The following is a 22,777-nucleotide window of genomic DNA, read 5'->3' as shown; positions in this document are numbered from 1 at the left end:
GTGCTGGCAGCTCAGAGCCTGGAGCCTGTTTCAGATTCTGTGTCTCCCTCTCTCTGACCCTCCCCGTTCATGCTCTGTCTCTCTCTGTCTCAAAAATAAATAAACGTTAAAAAAAATTAAAAAAAAAAATTGCCATTATTCCCCTGCTGGCTTAAAAAAAAAAAACAAAACAAAAAAACTCTATTACTTTTTTCTTCCTGCTTTCTGGTCCAAATTACCTCAGAAGTATTTAGTTCTTCAGATACAGAATACCTATTGTCTACCCCATGTTGGAATAACGCAGAGTTTATTTTAAACTCTTTGTCATTTTAAACTTTTCATTAACTCTCACTGGCCTTTGTAGGTACCTGGCTTTTCTCTCCACACGAGTCAGGTACCTCCTGTGCCTTCAACATATTGACATTAGATTGTAGCATGGAGAGGACCAGGGGTCTGCTCAGTGTCACCCTTCAGAAGTCATCTTATTAATCAATTGGATAGAAGATCAATTGGTTCATTCAACACATACTTACTAATCACTTACCCCGAACTCCGATAGAACTTGAGACCCAGTAGCATGAGTATGTGAGTTATGAGTGCATTATCCACACCTCCCGCTTGGACCGTGAGGCCCTTCAGAAGAGTCTGGTCTCGGCTTACCACTCCCTGTCTTCTGACATTGGGCAACTCGCTTCACTTTGGGGTGCCTCAGTTTCCCCATTGGGGGAGGCAGATAATAAACAGCATTTGAAATCCACTGACTCACTTTCTTCCCACTCAATTCAGCAAATATGAGTAAAGCACAGAGCATAAGAGTTACTGACAGAGCTCAAAGAAGGAGGGATCGAGTGCTACTTAAGAGAAATCAGTTCTTTACTGAGGCTGGGAAATGGCTACACAGAACTTGGTCATCCAGCTCTGTCTCCTTTTGTGCATACTTGAAAACGCCCCTACAAAAAAGAATCAAAATAAATACGGGACAGCCTAGCAGGCTTCAGATGGTGGGTAGCAGCCGAGCAGAATTGGAGCAAGGGTAGGATTTCAATGAACCGACACTGGGTCAGGGGCCATTCCAGGCAGGGCAAGCACATCCAGAGCCAAAGCACAGCGACTGGAAAATACAAGGTGTTCACAGAGAACTGGGAGCAGTCATGTGTGGCCACAGCACGGGGTGCAAGGAGGGAGTGGTGGGAGATGGGACGGAAAGGTATCGTGAGGTCAGAGCCGGAAGGGCCTGCAGAGGCCCAGTGAGGAGCCTGTGCTGGATTCGGTTCCACGGGAAGGTGACCTCACTGGGGAGGCCGGAGCCGACCCTGCCCCTTCTCAGCCCCCTCTGAGTGCAGGCCCGGGAGAAGGGCATGGGGCAGAAACTGGCAGAGGAGTCATCGCCCGGCTTGTTTCTTCACCAGGAAACAAGGTTTCCTGTAACTCAGACCGTGAATCAGCATTTCCTCTGTCAATAATACACAGAGAGAAATGCAACAGCACAGGGCTTGGGGGGGGAATGGAAGACAGGAAGGAATATTCCATGACACGCTGGGCTCTGTTCTCCTTTCCCCCTCCCCGCGAAACACTCCTGATAAGTTCCCAAACGACACTCGGGCTTCCTACGAGACGTCTCGAAGACAGCTTCACGGTATCACGTAAGGATGAAGGCCCCCCACGTGCCCAGCTCTCTTGCCGTAGTTTGTGTTTCTGTCACCACGGGGATAAGCAAGGGCGCTGTCTGCATTCTCTCGCGTTAGAACTAGACATTCGTACGACGGTGTTTCATCCTTGCAGAAGGTTGGAGGGTGTGTTTGATTGGCCTTTTAGTTTTCACACACCCCTGTCCAGTATCTTATTTGATTCTCATAATAACCCTGTGAGGTATACAAGGAATATTATACCTATTTCACAAGTACAGATACCAGGGCAGGGACACGGAATGATTCTTCCTGGCAGATCTGTTTTGAAGGAGCCGGAACGGATCCCAGCCCTTCAAACACCAGTCCAGGGTTATTTTCAAGGTCATAGACTTAAAACAAATAAAGTTTGTGATTATATATTGTGTAGATAGACAGACATGCATACATGCAGTGTATTTATTTAAAATATAAATATATCCTTGGGGCACCTGGGTGGCTCAGTCGGTTAGGCGTCCGACTTCAGCTCAGGTCATGATCTCATGGTTCATGAGTTCGAGCCCCGCGTTGGGCTCTGTGCTGACAGCTCAGAGCCTGGAGCCTACTTTGGATTCTGTGTCTCCCTCTCTCTCTGCCTCTCCCCTGCTCACACTCTCTCTCTCTCTCTCAAAAATAAAAAAATAAATAAACATTTTAAAAAGGCTTAAAAATAAAATAAAATAATTAATTCATACTATTTAATATAAGTAATACAATATATTTATTTAAAATATGCTTAATAATTACCAAGCTAATTAACAATACATTTAATTTAAAATATTAGCCATAAATCGCATATGTACTTACATTCTACCTAACACCTGAAAGAATTTTATTCACTCCCTCATTCCACTCGTTCATTTACCAAATATTTATTGATACTGTGTACTGTGCCAGGCTATGTTCTGGATGCAGTAGTGAACAAAACAAACAAAACACCCTGCTTTCATAAAGCTGGCAATCTAATTGAGGAAGTCAGACAGCGAATGAGGTAAAAGTCAAATACAGTGTTGGCAAGTCATATATGCTTTGAAGAATGAAGAGACCAGAGAAGAGGGCTACAAGTGTTGGAAGTATGCGTGGTACAGTTTTACGCGAGACGTCCTATGACAATCTCCCTGAAAATGTGATGCGTAGGGGAAGACCAGCAGAGGTGGGCAAGCAAGCCATGTGGATCCATGGGTTGGGGGGGAGCCTGCAGAAGAAACGGTAAATGGCCAGACTCTGAGGGGTGCCTCCTTGGCACGTGCAGGACACGGTGAAAAGTCAGGTGTGGCCGGACGGGAGGGAGAAAGGGGAGGAGGGGAAGAAATAGGACGCCAGAGACCGACCACGCCGGCCATTATTCAGACTTGGAACTGACTTAGAGAATTGGCTCCTCATTTACTCAAAACCCAAACCCAAACCGACCAAACGAACAAATAAACAAACAAGCAAAAAAATTAAAATAAAGCAAGGCAAGGGTTAAAATGCGAAGTAAACCAAGACAACAACAGAAGCCTGTACAGGGGGTGAAGGTTGGTAAGGGAAAGAAAAGGGCAAGGGAGGAGGGAAGAAGTGAATATATCTATATATTTTTTTTCTTTCTTTCTTTCTTTCTTTCTTTCTTTCTTTCTCTCTTGCTTGCTTTCTTGCTTTCTTGCTTTCTTTTTTCCCTTTCTTTCTTGCTTGCTTGCTTGCTTTCTTTCTTTCTTCTTGTTTCCCTCTCCCTGTCTGTCTCTCTCATCTGGAATCTGGATTCGGGTGCTTTCTTGCTTTCTTTTTTCCCTTTCTTTCTTGCTTGCTTGCTTTCTTTCTTCTTGTTTCCCTCTCCCTGTCTGTCTCTCTCATCTGGAATCTGGATTCGGGATCCAAACCCTCAAGCCACTGCCACGGCCATTTCCTGAGGGAGCCAGGTAGTGGCAAATTCAGGCAGAGGAGCAACATTATTACCACAAGCTTGGGCCTGGGCCCCAGACTTCAGTGAGATTCCTACTGAGCTGGGCAGCTGGGACTCAACAGGCCTCCCCTTGCTTAGGCTACAGGCTGAAAGCAAAATGAAACTCTGCCAAACCAGGTCTCCCAGGGACAGTGGCCTTCTAAGCAGAGCCCCCTCCCAGGCAGCAGGGATAGACCATCAAAGCTATCAGCTCAGCCCTGCAGAAGTTCCCTTTCTTTTTTATTTTTAATTTTTTTAATGTTTGTTTATATTTGAGAGAGAGGTGGGGGGGAGGGGCAGGGAGAGAGGGAGACAGAATCCGAAGTAGGCTCCAGGCTCTAAGCTGCCAGCACAGGGCCTGACACAGGGCTCGTACTCACACACTGCGAGGTCATAACCTGAGCCGAAGTCGGACCTCACCCGACTGAGCCCAGGTGCCCCCCAAAAGCTCCCTTTCTAACTCAGGAGTGCATCATACACTTGCTTTTGACCCCGGCTCATCTTTGAGCATGGAGCACACGTGTGCCCACAGACATGGGTGTGAAGTGGAGGGGAGACAGTAGCCCCACGCTCACTCTAGAAACCAGCGTTCCCTCACGTTTGGTTCTTTCTCTGTGTTCGTCCTACAGGCTTAATAGGCAAGCTCATATGCAATCCATGCCCATACGGCCTCCACTACCTCCCTACTGCCTTCGAAAGTTGTAGAAAATTTCTTTGTGTGACTTCCCCAAACGTTATCATTGGGACCAATGAGAGAGTAGCTCAGTCCCCCAAAGCCTTTTATAAATGTCTCCTTGATTTGCCTCCAGGAGACACTGACATAGATCAGAATAGGACAAGTCTCCAAGCCAACTGGACACAAGGTGGAGAAGTCCCTCGCCATTCTCATCAAGTACGTGAACAAACAAGAGAGATGCTATCCCTCAGAGACATGCGAGCAACCTCAATCCACCCAGGCATATCATGATCGGGGTGGGGGGAAATAGCTAAAATAAGGCTCTGAACGGTTTGTCTCATTCATGCCTTTCCGCATCACCTCCCTCCAAAACTATCAGCATCTTAGTTTGAGTCTCTTCTGGGTTGTTGTTTTAAAATCAAACTCTTTATTTAGAGGTACTGGTAAACAACTTGTGTACTTGTAAGAAATACAGAGAAAGCCTATGTATCCTTCACCCGATGTTAACATCTTGCGAACTCATAGCGCAATATCATAATGAATATATTGACATTCATACAGTCAAGCCAGAGGATATTTCCGTACCCCAAGGATCTCTGATTCTGCCCCTTCAATAGCCAAACCCACTCCACTCCCTCTTCCATCTCCTCCTTGATCCCTGGAAACCACCCTTGCGTTATCCATTCCTAAAATCTTGTCAATTCATGGATGTAATATAAATGGAATCCTATCGTATGTAGTATGTAACTTGCTGTGATTGTTTTGGTTTTTTTTTTCCTATCAGGATAATTCTGATTAGGAGATTCACCCAGGTCGTGTGTGTGTCAAGTTAGCTCCTTTTCATTACTGAGGAGTATTCCATGTATGACTACATCACAGTTTGTTCATCTTCTGAAAAGACATTTGAGTTGTTTCCGGTTCGGGGCTATTATGCACAAGTTTGCTGCAAATACTTGTGTACGGGACTTTGTGTGAACATCAATCTTCATTTCCCTGGAAGAAATGCTCAGGAGTATGGTTTCTGGGAAGTATGATATGGCATGCTCACTTTTTTTTTTTTTTAAGACACTGCCAAAGTATTTTCCCAAGAGACTGTATCCTTTTATATTCCCACCAGCAATGTATGAGTGAACCAGTTTCTCTGCATCCTTGCTGAGCTCTTGGTGTCACTATTTTTTTGTTATTCTAGCCATTCTGATAGGTGGATAGTGATACCTCGTGTGTTTTCAATTTTCATTTCCCTGCCCTCTAATGCTGTCGAATGTCTTTCTCTGCGTTTACTTGACATCTGTCTATATTCTTTGGTAGAATGTCTCTTCATATCATTTGTTGATTTCAAATTAAATGCTTTGTCTTTTAACCTTTGAGCCTTTGACAGATATGTTTTAATATCTGACAAGTATTTTCTTCCCAGTCAGTAGTTTGTCTTTTCATCTTTTTAATGGGGAGCTTTGTAGAGCAAATTTCTTTCAATTGCGATGGAGTGTCATTTACCAACTTTTTCTTTCATGGATTTTGCTTTTGGTGTCAAGTCTAAGAACTCTGCTTAGTTCTAGATGTAATTCTAGATACTAGTTTTAGGAGTTTTTTTCTTATTTTTTTTCCTAAAGGTTTTATAGTTTCATGTTTTACATTTATTTTTATTTTTATTTTTTTCTAGAGACCAAGAGTGAGAAAGCACACATGTGAGCAGGGGAGATGAGCAGAAGGGGGGAAAGAGGGAGAGGGAGAGGGAGAGAGAATCCCAAGCAGGTTTCATGCTCAGAGCAGAGCCCAAAGCAGGGCTCAAACTTGCGACCCTGGGATCATGACCTGAGCTGAAATCAAAAGTCAGATGCTCAACCAACTGAACCATCCAGCACCCCTCATGTTTTATATTTAAACCCATTTAAATACTTTTTTTTTTCAACGTTTTTGTTTTTTTTTTTTTTTTTTTTTAATTTTTGGGACAGAGAGAGACAGAGCATGAACGGGGGAGGGGCAGAGAGAGAGGGAGACACAGAATCGGAAACAGGCTCCAGGCTCGGAGCCATCAGCCCAGAGCCTGACGCGGGGCTCGAACTCACGGACCGCGAGATCGTGACCTGGCTGAAGTCGGACGCTTAACCGACTGCGCCACCCAGGCGCCCCCATTTAAATACTTTTGAATCTATTATGAGTTAATTTTCATTTGAGGTGTGAGACTTAGGTTGAGGTTTGTGTTTTTGTTTGTTTGCTTCTGCCTTTCGGTGTCCAATCACTCAAGCACCACTTTTTGAAAAGGTTATCTTTTCCCCCATCCACTTGCTTTTGTGCCTTTGTCAAAAACAGATGGTCGTATTTGTGTGAGTCTATTTCTGAGTTCTCTATTCTGTTCTATTGATCTGTGTATCTCTCTACAAACACTACACAGTTTTGCTTACTATGGCGGTATAATATGTCTTGAAATGGGTGGACAGATTCCTCGACTGGATTCTTCTTTTTCCAAATTGTTTAAGCTATTCAAATTTCTTTACCTTCCCGTATAAATTTTAGAATAATCTTCATGCATACCAAAAATCTTACTGTAATTTTGAGAAGAATTGTGAAAATTCTGTATATCAGTTTGGAGGAAATTGATGGCTTTACTAGTGTGGTACACAGAATAACGGCCCCTGAAAGATTTACACATCCCAGTCCCTGCAAACTGTAAATACGTTACCTTATATGGCAAAAAGCGTTTTTGCGATATGATGAAAGGCCTGGTGAATTATCCAGGGGATTCAACGTAATCACAAGGCCTTTATACAAAGGAGGTGGAAGGATAAAGCCAAAGGAAGGGACACGTGATGAGGCAAACAGTGGAGAGAAAGAAATCTGAAGGTACTATGCTGTTGGCTTTGAAGATAGAGGAAGGGGCCATAAACCAAGGAATGCTAGTGTTTTCTAGAAGCTGAAAAGCAAAGAAGGGGATTCTCCCCTCAGAGCCTCTGGAAGGAACCAGCTCTGACAATACTTTGATGTGAGCCTCATAAGACCCAATCCCACACTTCAGAAATCCAGAACTATCAGAAAATAAATTTGCATTGTTTGAAGCCACCAAGTTTGTGGTCATTGTTTGAGGCAGAAATAGAAAATGAGTATAACTATGTTGAGTCTTATAATCAATGAACAGAAATAGTATGCCTCTTCATTTATGTGGATCTCTTTTGATTTCTTTCCTCAGCATCTTCTACTTTTCAGTGTACAAGTCTTGTACATGTTCTGTTACCTTTCCATCCAAGTTTCTTATTTTCTGAGTGATGAGAAGTGATATTATATTTTGAATTTCAAGGTCCATGTGTTCATGGCTAGTACAGAGAAGTACAATTGGTTTTTGTATGTTTATTTTGAATTTTTTTAATGTTTATTTTTGAGAGAGAGAGAGAGAGAGAGGGAGAGAGACAGAATGTGAGTGGGGGAGGGGCAGAGAGAGAAGGAGACACAGAATCTCAAGCAAGCTCCAGGCTCTAAGCTGTCGGCACAGAGCACAACATGGGATTCAAACTCAGGAACCATGAGATCGTGACCTGAGCCTAAATCAGATGCTTAACTGTATGTTTATTTTTGCATCCTGCAACCTTAATGAACTCACCCATTAGTTTTAAGAGTTTGGTTTGGTTTTGTTTTGTTTTGTTTTTAAAGAATCCTTGTAATTTTCTACATAGCTAGTCGTGTCATCTATAAATTGGGACAAGTTTATTTTGGGGGCACCTGTGTGGCTCAGTCTGTTAAGCCTCGGACTCTTGACTTTGGCTCAGGTTATGATCTCACTGTTCCTGAATTCAAAGCCCCACATTGGACTGTGTGCTGACAGCATGGGACCTGCTTGGGATTCTGTCTCCTCTCTCTGCCCCTTCCCTGCCTGCACTTTATCTCTCTCTCAAAATAAATAAAAACAAGGGGCACCTGGGTGGCTCAGTCGGTTGAGCGTCTGACTTCGGCTCAGGTCATGATCTCTTGGTCCGTGAGTTGGAGCCCCCCTGTCGAGCTCTGTGCTGACAGCTCAGAGACTGGAGCCTGCTTCAGATTTTGTGTCCCCTTCTCTCTCTGCCCCACCCCTGCTTGTGCTCTGTCTCTCTCTGTCTTTCAAAAATGAATAAACATTAAAAAAAAAGTTTAAAATAAATAAATAAAAACAAACTGTAAAAAATTTAAAAAAAATTTTTTTTTCTTTCTGAACTTTACTCATTTCCTTTTCTTTTTAAAAATTTTTTTTTTTTTTTTAGCGTTTATTTATTTTTGAGATAGAGAGACAGAGCATGAACAGGGGAGGGGAAGAGAGAGAGGAAGACACAGAATCGGAAACAGGCTCCAGGCTCTGAGCCATCAGCCCAGAGCCTGACGCGGGGCTCGAACTCATGGACCGCGAGATAGTGACCTGAGCCGAAGTCGGACGCTTAACTGACTGAGCCACCCAGGCGCCCCTTTTTTTTTTTTTTTAATTTTTTTTACTCATTTCCTTTTCTTGATGCTTCGCATGTGCTAGAACTTCCAACAATGTGAAGAAAAGAGGTGAAAGTGGACATTCTTGCCTCATTCCTGATCTAAGGGACAAAGGATTCAGGCTTTCACCATTAAGTATAATAGTAGTCATAGGGCTTTGTAAATTCTCTTTATCAAGTTGACGATATTTTCCTCTAATCATAGATTTCTGAAAATTTTTATCATGAATGAGTATTGAATTTCGTCAAATGCTTCTTCTGCATTGACTGAGATGATCTGTTGTTTTTCCTTCTTTAGGCACTGAATATGGTGGATTAACACTAATTGATTTTTTAATATTGAGCCAGTCTTGCATCTCTGAAATAAACCGTACTTTGTCATGGTGCATAATTTGTTGGTACTTGTTGAATTTTATTTCATATTTTGTGGGTTTTTTAATAATTTTTTTTTACCTCTATATTCATGAGAGTTGTTGGTCTGTAGTTTTTTTTTTTTTTTAACGTTTATTTATTTTTGAGACAGAGAGAGACAGAGCATGAACGGGGGAGGGTCAGAGAGAGAGGGAGACACAGAATCCGAAACAGGCTCCAGGCTCTGAGCAGTCAGCACAGAGCCTGACGCAGGGCTCGAACTCACGGACCACGAGATCATGACCTGAGCCGAAGTCGGACGCTTAACCGACTGCGCCACCCAGGCGCCCCTGTTGGTCTGTAGTTTTATTTGCACTGTTTGTCTGGTTTTTGTATCGAGGTAATGCTACCTTCATAAAATGAATTGAGGATTGTTTCCCTTCTCTTGTATTTTCTAGGAGACGTGTAAAATTGGTGTTAACTCTGTTGAAGAATTCGTCAGTGAAACCATCTGAGACTGGGGATTTCCTTTTTGAGAGCTTTTAAAATTGTGAGTGCAATTTCTTTAATAATAATTATAGCGCTGTTCGAATTACCTATATCGTATTGCATACGTTGTAGTAGTTATTGGGGAATTGGTCTGTTTCATCTAAGTTGTCCGATTTTTGTGTGTAGTTGTGGCATCTGCCTGGTGTTTGAAGTCTTCTCTAACCCATTTCTAACTCTAAACCACCTCTTGAACCTTTTTCCCCCTCTCTTCCACTGAGGCCCAGTGGATCTGTGTGAGTGGGGATCTCAGTAAATGGGATTCTTTTCTAGGATTCCTCACACACTCTGTGCTTTCTCGCTGCCACACCGTGCTATTGTCATTCTCTGCTCCTGGAACACCCCAAAGTTTCCTTTTTTTTTTTTTTTTTTTTTTGTCTTCTCATTCAAGGGTCACTAAAAAACTGCAAGCTAGCTTTTCTATTTCCCTGTGAATTCTCCTGTCTTATTTGGTCTGTGGCAGTTTTGTAATGTGGACCAGAGACTGCCTTGTATAGATGTTATTTGTGAACATGAACTTATGTCCTCTACTAGGCTGTGAGCTCTTTGAGGGATGGAACTCTGTACAATTCTCCTTGGCTTCCTGCATGGGGTATAGCATAAAGTACATGCACAAAAGACATCTGAAGAAGTAACTCACATGTGTCCTTGCGTGATAGTCAGTCCATCCAAGACATCTCTTTGAGTTCCCATCTTTAGGGTTTTAGACAGCTATTTCCCAGTTATTTCTCTGAAACAGGGATCGACCCAGCATCTGAAGAGAACCAGTTCCTTGAGTACTTGAAGGGGAAAGAGTTACTCTCAACACCAATTCAGATCTCAAGGGAAAGACATACTGTGTCTTCACACTTACCTCAGAGTCCTGAAGACTGTCTCACAAAACTACAGGTTCATTATGAAGAGATGGGACACAGCCAGGGATCTGGAAATCTAGCAGTTTCCAAAAAAACACACACCTTCTCCTGCCATCCAAATTAGTAGTTCAAAATCTCCTTAGCAGAGCCATACTAAATGGAGATGTATTAAGGAAGTGAGATGGAAAAGAGATCTCCATCAATTCTCAGCTCAGCAGGCATCTGTATCCAACAGTATCATTGAGACTGACTTTGCATGAAGAGGCCCAGGCTGGGAATGAAGATTCTCCAGAGAATCCTCCCACCATCCCAAAATAGGAGCAGGTGAAGTGGCTGGGAAAGGAGGCAGAGGCAGGGATGAGACAAAGTAGGGAGAAGGGGAAGCATTTTCCAATCCTGTGACTTTCAAGATCGTCTCTTGGTGATCCCATTGTCCTTCTCCTAGTCTGAGCCTCCTATCAAATCTGCTGTTGTATCCTTCCATTCTATCTCTCAGCCTCTTTCCCTGCCTCAATCTGTCCTAAATATAGGACCAAAACGATCTCTCTAAAACTTAACTGTGATTGTACCATTTATATTTTCCAAGAGACCTTCTTACATTCCCTAATGCATGGGAATAATGTGACATGCCTTCACCGGGCATTCAAGGCCCTCTGCATGGTATCATTTCATCTCCCAGTATCCTAGCTGGCAAGAGCAGAATGGAAGGAATACAGAATCTAGAAGCAGATCTGTGCTCAAATCTAGCTCAGTTTCCTAATAGCTTCACGATCTTGGGTAACTTATTTAACCTTGTTGAGCCTCAGTTTCTTACCAAAAAATTAATCAAAGAACAATAATAATTCAGGTTTGTGGTGAGAAATAAATGAGGCCATGAGCGTTGAGGACATGGCCCATAACAGGTACTCGGTAAGTGGTAGCTCTTTTGACCATGCTGAAGTACGTTGAGCAAATTCCCAATTCCTGTAACACCCCGGAGCCTTTTCACAGACATAATGGCCCTGACGAGGTTACCAAATGCCCTTGCACATGGAGTAGGGAGAAGAGACTGGCCACAGATGACGGATGGGGATGAGGGCGTAGCCACATGAGGTGAGCTGCCCATTGTTAGAGACAAACAATGAACAGAACTCTGAGAGGGGCCGTGGATATCACAGGGGAGAGGGCAGGTCCAGAAATTCATAATGGCTGGGCAGGGTCCAGCACTTTCAGTGTCTGATTTTCTTCCCTGAGCCTCAGAACAAGCCCAGGCCTGCCTCTCCCCAGCTGATGAGGGCACCTCTCCCTTGTCTTCACGCGGCTGAATTGTCTGTGCTTTTTTTAAGGGACATCTTTGTTATGTCCAGCACAGAGGAGAGGTCGGTGGTGGGCAACTCAACCCGGGATGTATATCTGAAGTGTGTTCACTGAGGCTTGTATGGCGATCATACCCGTTATGTGTGTGTGTTATTATAAGGGGCTCAAGGAAATAGTGTCAAGAGACTCACTTCATAAGTACGTTTATTATTATCTCCGCTGTTCAAGCCACACAAAATAAATGTCTGGCATTTCCAGAAATTGCTATCGATTCGGCAGCAGATTTTACAAGGCCAATCAATAACGGTTTCCTCTGTGCCCCCCGCCCCCAGTGTATATTTATTTGTGATCGAGCTTTCTGTTCCTCCTGTGCTTTCTAGTGCTTGTAATTGGTCCAGAATAAATGGATGATTTCATCTTTTTCCAGGAAAAAAAAAAAAGAGTGAGAGAGAGAGGATAAAGAACTCTGCTATTAAAAATACCTCCCTCCCCTTCCCAAAAACAAAGCTGTGTGCATATATGTATATATGTGTGAAAGAGAGAGAGAGAGCCTGCGTTTAAACTTGACTGCCAAAGTAAGGCCCTCAACGCAGAAACCACAACGTGTGGCCTGTTTTCCCTGCACCTAAACCATGCCACAGGAGGAGATTAGGGACCCAGAAAGCCACACAGACCTTTCTAGTCATGGTTTCTTCTAACATGATGGCGTTATACCTTACAGTGTCACCCACTGTATAAGAGAGTCTCAGAGCAGGCTAGAACTTCAAAGTTCACCAGCCCAGCCCCCTCTTCTAACAGATTAAAGCACAGAGGCTCAAAAAAGAAAAGTGGGTCTACCCTCAGCTCTCTTGCCTCAGAATGTGGCCTTATTTGGAGACAGGCTCTTTACAGAGGTCATCAAGTTGAGATGAGGTCATGAGGGGGTCCCCAACCAATATGAGTGGTGCCCTTATAAAAAGGAGAAACTTAGGGGCGCCTGGGTGGCTCAGCAGTTTGAGTTTCCAACTTGGGCTCAGGTCATGATCTCACAGCTTGTGGGTTCAAGCCCCATATTGGGCTCTGTGCTGACAGCTCAGAGCCTGGAGCCTGCCTCGGATTCTGTGTCTCCCTCTCGATCTCTGCTCCTCCCCTGCTCATGCTCTCGCTCTCTCTCGCTCTCTCTCTCTCTCTCTCAAAAATAAACAAACATTTAAAAAAAAATTTTTAAAGGAGAAACTTGGACATGGAGGGAGACACACACACAGACAGAATGCCATGTCAAGATGAGAGCAGAGATCAGGAAGATACTTTTTCAAGCCAAGGAATGCCAAGACTGCCAGCAAGTAGCCAGAGGCTAGGAGAGAGGCACGGAACAAATTCTCCCTCACAGCCTCACAAGGAACACTCTGATCTCAGACTTGCACCCTTCGGAGCCGTGAGGAAATAAGCTTTTGTCGTGTGAGCCTCCCAGTTTATGATACCTTGTTACAACAACCCGAGCAAACGAAGACACTCCTCTTCCCCAACAGCCAGTATGCAGGAGACCCAGCACCAGAAGGATCCGGAGCGAAAAGTCAGGAAAATGTTAGAACTACCTGAGAGGCTCAGACACCATCTTTGTCATTTTATTCCAAATAAACACAGCACCAGCAGAGAGGGTCTGCATGTCCAACTTCTCAGGGACAAACTTTTTGCCACTGTAGAGAAAGTTAACTGCTAAAACTACATAAAATCGATTGTCCATGTGGTCATGCATAGGTCATGCTCCAGTTTGTTCTATGATGGAGTAAAGAAAATATGTGTCCTTCCAGGCAAAATATAAAAGTAAAGACAATCTATGGCAAAAAAAATAAGGCTATAGATTCACAAGGGTACCTTCGCTGATGTCTTCCTAGGGACAAAGGCAGACACTCCGTTTTGCAGCCAAAATGGGCCGGGTGAGTATGTACCTCTGACCTATGAACAGCAAATGAAAGTGGCAAAAGCAGAAGCATAGAGGAGTTTATGCAAGTCTCCCATGCCTTCCTCCTCCACTGCCACAGAGGCCCCGGACGTCACTTACAGAAGGAAGGGAGGCACAAAATTAAAGTAGACCGGATCCTTAAGCCTCTGATTGGAAGGGAGCCGCCTCGGAAAACCATCCGACCCTCAGTGAAGCTTCTGCAAGAAATAAATAGTTGCCTATGAGATTTGGGGGGGGGGGGGGGATAATCGAACCTGGCACTATGGCCTGACTCAGACGATGATGATGGCCTTCACCTTGGCAACCTGTATTGGACCTGTGTACTATTCAAAAACAAAATAAATAATAAGCGAGTGGAGAAATATTCACTTGGAATTTCTCGTGTGTCTTGTTACACACGAGAAGAGCCCATTGGTAGAAGAGCCCACCCCAACTATGTTCATGTGACTTCCTCTGAAAACACAGACCCTGGACCCCACAGTAAAGGAAAGGCCTCCTTGGCATTCCTGATGACTTCTCCAGTGGGAGCTTGGACCCTTACAGATGGAATGGCGTTTCCCGTTCTGGGCACAACTCTGATTGTTAGAAATTTATTCCTTAGGATTATCGATAATCAGACTCTCTGTTACCCCCAGCCGCTGGCCTCAGATCTACTCTTCAGAGCTCTGCAATAACTAAGAAAAAGTCCATCCTTCTCCAAAGCTGCTCTCCCCCAGGCTGCTGTTGTAATCAAAGGAGATTTCTTTCCAGAAGCCATGTTAATCAAACTATCACTAATAAGTCAAATCCCAATAGAATGTGGGCCGCAGCATTGTCCCAATTATTTTGTTGTGTTAGGATTTTATGCCATCAAAAAAATACTTGAAATAAATGGGATTCCACCTGGGGCCTAACATTCTTTCAGTTATGGAAAGATTTGCATCATAGCAATATTTGTTTTATTGGGATTTAACCTGCCCATCGTTCTGCTGAGTGCCTGAGTATGAATGTGGGAAATAGCTTTCTACCACCATAAGCTCAGAAAAAATGTCAGTGAAATGCTGGCAAATAGATTATGATTGCATCGACAGCTCTTTTCATAAGCTAATGGGCTGTCTAACCTACTCATGCCTGCTGTCCCCCATAGGGTCTTGTGAGCACACTGCCAAGGAGCTCGTTGGATTTGGCAAATTGATACACTGGGCTTGTTTGACTTCCCATTTCTATGAATGATCGTTAGATATTTTAACAATATGTTAATGTGCTTAGAACGCCTAATGGGGCATTAGTTAGGCAAATACACAACTCAGTTGAGAGCTCTCCTGTTAACACAGGCAAAAATCTATTCTTTTTCTTAATAATGGATTCCCTTCCTGGTTCAAGTGGAAAATTTTAAATGTGTACATACGCATGAAGTTTCTTAGTCCTATAATTTATGTTTGATCGTCAGGACTTGTGTAGAAGAGATAACACGCCATTTTACTTGAAGGACTCAAGGAATCCAACGTGAGGGCTAAAAAACACATGAAAAACTGGAACCTTGCTAGTAAACAAAATCTTTTTTTAATACATTTTAAGTTCGAATATCTAGCATTGGCATGGCTGGGGAAAACACTTTTATACACTCCTTGTGGGAGCATAAATTGAGACAATCTTTCTGAAATGCAATTTGGCAAACATAACAAAAGCCTTTAAAGTGTGCATACCCTTTGACCCAGACCCAATGATTTCACTTCTAGGAATTTATTCTAAGGAAGTAACACTGGGTGTGTGCAAAGATTTATTTACCATGCTTATTTAGATGCCTATTGCAACATTATTTACAATAGCAGTAATTGAAAAAAAACCAAATAGCTAACAAAAGGAAATTGGCTTTTTAAGAAACATGATACACTTGCTTACCCAACGTGTTATTACACTGGCCTTAAAATACGTGTTATAGAAGAACTATTAATATGAAAACAAAATCACAATATACTGTTAAGATTTTTTTAAATACAAGTTTCAAAACCATATTTTTAGGATATCAGTTTTGCAAACAAGTTTTAAACAAACATAGAAGAAAACGTACCAAAATTTAATAAGGCTTGTGTCTGCAAGTTGGGTTTACGGGCGGTTATTAGTTCCTTTTTCTCTCTCCTGAATATTTCTAAATATTTTACAATGAACACAGTACGCTTGGTATACAAAAATATTATGAGATAGAATCTTACCTGTAAAAGGGAGTCTAATTTTTCAAGACGCTGCTGTTACTAGGAAATCAGACACATTTTTCCTACTGCCTTAACTCACAATGCCAAGTGAACATTTCTTTGGCATTTCTAACTTGTACAGAGCCAAACAGTCTCCATCTTTAAAGCAAGTCTGAACACCAATGGACAATTCCACAATTAACCAAGATACCCAACTCAGTTCCATTTGAAATGAACAGAGGTGGGGAATTTTTTTTAAGTTTGTTTGTTTGTTTGTTTGTTTGTTTGTTTTGAGAGAGAGAGAGAGAGAGGGAGGGAGGGAGAGAGAGAGAAAGAGAGAGAGAGAGAATGAGTCCATACATATTGACAGTATGGAGCCCAACTTGGGGCTCAAACTCACAAACCATGAGATCATGACCTGAGCCAAAATCAAGAGTCAGATGCTTAACCTACTGAGCCACCCGGGTGACCCTGATGTGGGGAATTTTTTTAAGCTAGAAATGGAATACTATCATTACCCAAGAGCATTAGATGTGGAGTATCAGATGTAGAACTCCTGGGAAAAAGTTCTAGCTCTGACATTAGCTGGTGACCTCGAGCAAACCTCTTAGTCCTTCCATGGGACTCTCAGACTGGACCTACACACACACACACACACACACACACACAGATTTTCTTAAATAAGGGATAAGGTCAATCTATCCACAGTACTCCCAAGGCAGTCCCACCTTATATACTACATTGCTTTAGCCATATCTAGTCTAGAATCTCCATAACTAACAACTAGTCAAGACTGAAATGACACAAAGGAAGGAACTGACTTCTTTTCTTTCTTGACTTTTTGTTTGTTTGATGTGTGTAAACTAAAGCACATTTGTGCACAAAGTGCATAGGTCATAAGTGTACAGCTTAACAAAATTGTAAAGTGAATCCCTGGCAAGCGCTACCCCTGGGAAGAAATGACCACCACCCAGAAGGACTGCATGTGCCCCTTTCTTGTAACTCTTGCTTTCTCTCTCTAGAGTCACTGCTCCCCTGACTTTATTGTGATCATTTCCTTGATTTGCTGTATGGTTTTATCACCTAAGTATGCATTTCTAGATAATACAGTTTACTTGTGTTTATTTTTGAACTTTATATAAATGGAATCATACAAAAAATATTGCCATGATAATGAATATAAAAGAATTTTGTAAAGTGTAACGTATACATGAGTGAATGGAATTATTAGTAGTAATACTATCATGTGGGTCATAGGCATTGAATTTTCACCCTCCACAGCAGGTGCTGCTTTCATGATTTTTACATCGAATCATTTCCTGTCAGGTCTAGACCTCCTCATCCTTCCAGATGGTCAGCACAAGCTCCGTTCAGGGACCCATCAGAGCTCCGTGTTTGTGACTTCTCTGTGCTTGTGACTTCCACCTAGATGGAAAAATACCCACCTGAGACTGAGAGGGGTCTGTAAATACCTGCTTTGTTCATAAATTAGCAGGCTTCCCTCTGTTGAGTGAGTTCCCCAGCTATTATCAAGGCTCTAAGGTCACATCTGGTTAATCGTTGGCTAGAAATCAATACACAGAGAGTGATGGTTTATGATAAGGGCTTATAATAAGCAAGTTCAAGTTCAAGAGACTGGCTGTCTTTTTGTTCTTAGATGCTAAAAAGAAGCTGCTAATCCCCTTTCCTGTTGGGAAAAAACATAACTCCATTCACGCTGCTACCTAAATCAAGAAATATTTGATACATTCTTTTCATAGGTACCCTTTCTCTCTTTGGTCAATGCATTGTATCCTTAGGCTCAGCTGCTCAAATACCATCTAGAATATTTTTCAATCCCAAGGAAACGCATCAACTAATTCTCTAGTGTCACAAGACCTCAGGGATACAGCTACCCTTTGTCCCAGTTCTGGAACAATACCGACACTCTTTGATGTTAGTGGCTACCTTGTGAACTGATCCATGGGGCTCCCAGTGCCCGAGGCTCAGTACTGTGGGTTTCCCAACTGGCACTTGGCCAAAGCTTGCCATTTCTCCTGTGCAACCACCCATGCATGTGTACATGAGCACATGCGTATGTGAATGAGTGGGTGTGTTCAAGCGTGTGTAGGCATACTATCTACTCATTCCACAAGTAGACAGCATTACCATGGATTGTAGCAATAACATAAGAATGCCTTTCATGTAGTAAATGTTGAGTGAATAAGTGAACAAATGAGCAATGCTCCCCACCTGGCTTCCTACCCCAACATTCCTCCTCTTTTCACAACTGAGGCCACTCAAATTCCACCTTCAGGATCAACACTGTACCATTCCCAGGACTAATTTAGGACTTAATCAAGCAGAAACTTAGGGAATTGGTCCAGATTCTCAAAAGACTCAGAGTTTAGTGTACCTGGCAAATCCTCCCACAGTGATATTGAATTCATATTTGGATCACCACCTTCTTCCTCTCTCATAGTACCTTATGTCACTCATTTCAAAACACACACACACACACACACACACACACACTACCTTTGTGCTATTCTGTAGGGTTATACCCAAGTCTCTGGCAACCACTAATGTGTTTCCTGTTGCATCATTTTGGCCTATTCCAGAATATTACATAAATGGGATCTAGTTAAAACTCACTAACCCTAAAGAGCAATACAAGGGTGTTTGTTTGTTTGTTTGTTTGTTTTGAAGCTGTCTGTCCTGTTGTTGTAGTGGTTACACAAATTTATCCATAGTTAAAACTCACAGAACTGTACTTTTCAACATGTCAATTTAAAAACTAATACTGAAAAAAAGTCTGAACACACTTAGCATGTATTTTCCTATATGCATGCATATTAATAGAATAAATCTGTATTAGCAGTGTATAACTCATTTTAATTTTAAAACATTGTAAATAAAAGTTTCAATGTAATTAACTGTATCTGCATATCAAGTTTTAATGGTTGGGTCGTACTACATTGAATGGAGATAACACATATTACGTAAGCAATCCCATATTGAATATTTGGGCTGTTACAGATTTCTTCTTTTTTTTAAGTTTATGTATTCATTTTGAGAGACAGAGAGCTCATGCATGTGCACAAATTGGGGGAGGGGCAGAGAGAAAAGGAAGGAGAGAATCCCAGGCAGGCTCTGTGCTATCAGCATGAAGCCCCTTGAGGGGGCTCGATCTTACAAACCGTGAGATCATGACCTGAACCAAAACCAGTAGTCAAACACTTAACTGACTGAGCCACCCGGGGACAACACTGAGTTTTCAATATCATAAATCCTGCTGTGATAATCATGCTTGCAGTTAAATATTTGCACAAATCCTTCATTATACTCTGTATACATTTTTAGAAGTAAACTTGTTGGGTCAAGGTATGAATTTTTTTTTAAGTTTATTTCCTTATTTTAAGACAGAGACAGCACGAGTCGGGGAGGGGCAGAGAGAGAGGGCGAGAGAGAGAGAAACCCAGGCGGGCTCCCTGCTGCCAACTCAGAGCCCAACACAGGGCACGAACTCAAGAAACCCCAAGATTATGACACGAGCCGAAACCAAGAGCCGGTCGCTTAACCGACTGAGTCACCCAGATGCCCCTCAAGATACGAACTTTTTAAAGGTCTTTAACATGTTTGTCAAAATGTCCTTCAGAAAGTGGTACCCAAATGCTCCACCCCCCCAAGGGGCAATGAGGATTTTCTCCTATGTTCCCCTATAACCTTGCTCACATGCTGCTATTATATTATGTGGAGTTAAAACTTCAAAGTCCCTCCACATGCATTGTAGTCATCTTTGAACAAAACAACTCACAGAGCCTACCACATTGCCTGACATATACAAGGCACCATTTAATATTTGTATTTGTTTGTTGGCCTGAATAAATGGATAAATTAAAGAGCTAGTTTTTTCTTTGGTAATGAATTTTCCTATTTGCCACCAAATACTTTAGAGTTACTTCATGCACAGTCATTAATTCAGCACCTAGAGCATGATCTGCGATATTTTTTAATCAAACCTCACGAACCAAAACATTTGAAGCATTCATTCCGATACATTTGTTTATACTTTATACACACATACTCACGTCAATCTGTGCATTCAAGAATAATAAAGCTTAACTCCTTACGTTGAGTTAAAAATAAGCGTAAATGAAGTTCTAATATTTTCTTCTCACTCTCCAAAATATTGTTCTTTACATACCCCCAAGCTACTCAAATTTTGTAGGTCATTGCCCTAAGGAGCCTAGATGCCCAGGGTTCTGCACTGGGCAGCAACAAGAGTACAGCAATGGATGACACAGTCTTACCCTTGGATTTCACAGGCAGTCTAGGAGCAAACGCCATGGGAACTTTACCGATAACCAGAGTGCCTTATTGTTTTTAATGTTTATTTGTTTTTGAGAGAGAAAGAGAGAGAGAGAGTGTGTGAGTGGGGTAGGGGCAGAGAGAGAGAGACATACAGAATCCGAAGCAGGATCCAGGCTCTGAGCTGTCAGCACAGATCCCGATGCAGGGCTCGAACCCATGAACTGCAAGATCGTGACCTGAGCTTAAGTCGGAAGCTCAACTGACTTGAGCCCCCCAGACACCCCCAGAGTGCCTTATGAAAGCAGAGGAGGGACAGATTTCTCCTTGTTCAGGAGGGGAAGAGGAAGTCCTGGGGCAGGTCACAAAGTTTAAGTTCTAAATGCTGAGGAAGCCCCATTTGGCCTATGTTTTACTCTGACAGCCGCATTGCAGGACGGCTGGGTGGGGGAGGGCTGTTAAGTAGGGAAGAGTCTGTACACCTGCCACGTATGGCTGTTGGTGGGTTTTTCTTTGTGCTTCTTTTTTTCCTGTTTGCTTAATGCATTTTTTTTCCTCTCGCCTTCAAGACATAGTGACGCACATTTCAGTTTGGGCAAGGGACAATGCCAGAAGACTGTGGTGAAGACGAGCTCCTGCACAGAGGCGGCCAAACTTTAGCAGGGTAATGGCAGATCCTACCTCATTGCCTCTTTATTTTTATGTATAAGAACCACCCCTTCTAGAGCAAACACAAGGACAAGGTGATCTCTCGAGACCTTGTCTACTTCACTGACCCTGAAACATCCAGGACCAATTTTTTTTTTTTTTTAAATACAGGTAAACACTAGATGCAAAGGACTCCTCAAGTGTTCCTAAAACATGGCTTGGACCCTGTCACTACTCTGCTTACAGCTTCAGTGAGTCTCTCTATGGAATAAAATCTTGAATTTTCCGTAGTAGCGTTCAAAGCACTTCAAATTCTGGTCTCCACCTAAACACTCGCTACTTCCCTCCAATCTCCCACCAGGCACACCAAACCGTATGCCCCTCCCTGCACACACTGACCTTTCCCTCATGACAACTCAGACAGTTCTCTACCACCCTGCCCGATCTAAGTCCGACTCACCTTCCTGTTCTAGTGCAAAAGTTACCATCTCTGGGAGGTGTCCCCACTCCCATATGTCACCTTTCCAGGCCAAATCAAGTCCCTTCTCCTTTGGGTTCCTATTATAATTCTTCTTTTTTCCCCATCACACTCTTCCTAACCTGCCTTGGATGACAGACATCTGTGTCTATTCCTGTCTCTTAGTTGAGACTCAAAGTCTGCTGACGGTAGGGTACCAATATTGAATTATCTCTTTCTGCTACACAGCATCTCACATCAATGAAAAGACAGGATTGCCAACCTGCTTTGGTAAACTGAGGCAAGTCTCACCTCACTTACAAAGCTGCTTAAACTTTCCTAAGTCTCAGCGGTGCCTGGGTGGCTCAGTGGGTTAATCATCTGACTCACAGCTCACAGCTCAGAGCCTGAAGCCTGCTTCAGATTCTATGTCTCCCTCTCTCTTGGCCCCTGCCCCACTCATGCTCTATCTTTTTCTCTTTCAAAAATGAACAACCATCAAATTTTTAAAAAAAAATTTTCCTAAGTCCCAGAAATTTGCTTCAAGCTAGAAGAACAGGTTGGGCAGGAAAAAAAAGCTTCAGATGTTTATTTTGACTTCTTGAATTTAACAAGCATGTGGCATTTTCAGATGGTGATGTCCAGGCATTGAGGTATACCTGGTTAGATCTGAGCAAAGGTAACAATTCATCATTCATCAGCATATGGATGATAATAAAAAATGATGAGAGTCTATGAGATTTCCCAGACAAAGTATAAAGTGACAGAAAGTGCACCAAAGACAGAACCTTAAAACATACCAGTATTTTATAGGCAGGGGGGAAAGTGCCCACAAAGGAGAGCAAGAAACTATAATAATAAAAAAAAAAGATACAAAGAAAACCAGGGATTTGAAAGTTTCAAAAAGGAAGGAAACAGGAAGCAAGCCATAGAAGGATACATGCATCTAATAGAGTGAAGACTGAAAGATGTTCACGCACTTTGGTAGTTAAAAAGTCCTTCATGATGTTAATAAAACATATGTCCATACGGCTAAGTTGTGAATCAGTATTAAGCTAGCAAGAGGACAACTCTTTCCAAAACTTGAATCAAAATGGAAGAAGGGAGATGGGGCAGTGGCTTGGAAGCATAGGACCCATGAAGTAAATTTATTTGGTTCTGTTATTATTGGAAAAAAAAAAACTCGAGCATGTTTATTAGCTAAAGAAAGGAAATCAATAGAGAAAAAACATAAAAGAAAGAAGGACTCCAGAAACATATAAAAAGAATCATATACCATGACCAAGTGGGATTTATCCCAGGGATGGAATATCGGTTCAACATATGAATATCAGTGCACCATATGAATAAAATAAAGGAAAAAAGGGTTACAGACACAGAAAAAAAGCACTTGGAAAAATCTAGCATCTCTTCATGATAAAAGCACTCAATGGCTAGGAATAGAAGAAAATTTCCCCAACATGATAAAGAGCACCCACAGCTAGTAAAGTCATCCCTAACGGTCAAAGACCAAAAGTTTCTTCCCTAAGTTAGGGAAGAAGAC

General features: G+C 42.4%; 1 long non-coding RNA gene across 1 annotated transcript; it reads left to right on the top strand.

The window, feature by feature from the left end:
• Positions 1-1,107: 1,107 nt before the first annotated feature.
• Positions 1,108-20,680, top strand: LOC125921842 (uncharacterized). The gene is made up of 3 exons (XR_007457513.1): positions 1,108-1,622; positions 9,489-9,580; positions 12,936-20,680. It is a non-coding gene; the product is annotated as an uncharacterized LOC125921842 (long non-coding RNA).
• Positions 20,681-22,777: the final 2,097 nt, after the last annotated feature.

This window comes from Panthera uncia, chromosome C2 (genome assembly GCF_023721935.1).
Source record: "Panthera uncia isolate 11264 chromosome C2, Puncia_PCG_1.0, whole genome shotgun sequence".
NCBI classification, from domain to species: Eukaryota; Metazoa; Chordata; class Mammalia; order Carnivora; family Felidae; genus Panthera; species Panthera uncia.
Note: the sequence above shows the minus strand (reverse complement) of the source record. Positions and strands in the feature narration are given on the sequence as shown.